This window comes from Chiloscyllium plagiosum, chromosome 12, assembly GCF_004010195.1.
Source record: "Chiloscyllium plagiosum isolate BGI_BamShark_2017 chromosome 12, ASM401019v2, whole genome shotgun sequence".
Classification (NCBI taxonomy): Eukaryota; Metazoa; Chordata; class Chondrichthyes; order Orectolobiformes; family Hemiscylliidae; genus Chiloscyllium; species Chiloscyllium plagiosum.
Window position 1 is genome coordinate 34,793,304 of NC_057721.1, and position 1,324 is coordinate 34,794,627.

Here is a 1,324-nt window from a genome sequence, read left to right on the forward strand (position 1 = left end):
GTTGGTCTCCCAACAGATGCTGCCAGACCTGCTGAGTTTCTCCAGCAACTGCTGTTTTTGAACCTATTTATGGAGCTATAAGCTGCAGGCTGTTGGAAAGGGGGATGACAATTGTGAAGGGGGGCAACTTATTTCTAAGGTGGGGCAGAGTACAGCAATGTCTTGTTGTTAACAGGATAATGTGGGAGGGTCAGGACTATGCTGGCTTTAAATTGGGTGATAGTGTATGACCACACCTGACACGGTCACCTTATTGGGAGGGGTTGGGGATAAATTTGGGCAGGAGCAGGCTCAGATGGTTTGGATTGGGACCAGAGAAGGTGAAATGCTCATAGGATTTGCAGGAAGGGGATCTGGATGTCTGAAGAGTCATTAAAACATACAAGTGGAGGCTGGAATCTGTGGCCAAAGCGTACTCACTGTCACCTCCCACTGGCTGGAAGACAAAAGAACACACTAGGGAAGAAAGTGGCTGTGATCACATGCTGAGTGGGCGGGGTAAGTATTTCAGTCTGTGACAGAGGGGGCTGTAGGATTGCCCAATATGAGGCCTTTTAAAGGAATAGAACATTACACACAGAACCATGCATTGTATAGGGCACAGACCTATGGCCCCTGCCCTAATCCTGAACAATCCTAATACATGGGCTCCCTGTCTGCTACACAGCTCCCTGCTGCAGACATTGCTGGGCACTTCATTCACACCAGCACTTACATACACTGAGATCACAGAACAAAATAGGGATCTTGACCAATAGTGGTAATGATGTCAGCAGAACCCATTGCCCTATATGCACCTTGTTCATCTTGTTTCCACATGCTGCAGTGGCTCTCAATGCACATCAATCTATGAGGGCACATGCCGAATGGGCATGGAGTTCAACAGCATTCTTGGACTGTGACATTTGGAGTTACACAGACATTCAAACAAGCAGATGCATTGCAAAACTAATAGCATTTATTCAAGTATGAAACTCTATATATGATGTGCTGTCACCTGTGTCACTAAATTGCCTCAAAAGGATTTTTCCCATCCGTCCCACTGGGTCTCAGTGTTGTCCTAGGTTGTGCAGCTGGGGTGAATTCACCTGGACAGTCTCAGATTCCTCCCTCCCCTTCCTCGACCTTTCTATTTCTATCTCAGGCGACCGAATCAACATGGACATCTACTACAAACCGACCGACTCCCACAGCTACCTGGACTACACCTCCTCCCACCCTGCCCCCTGTAAAAACGCCATCCCATTCTCCCAACTCCTTCGACTCCGCCGCATCTGCTCCCAGGAGGACCAGTCCAAAATACGTACAACACAGATGGCCCCCT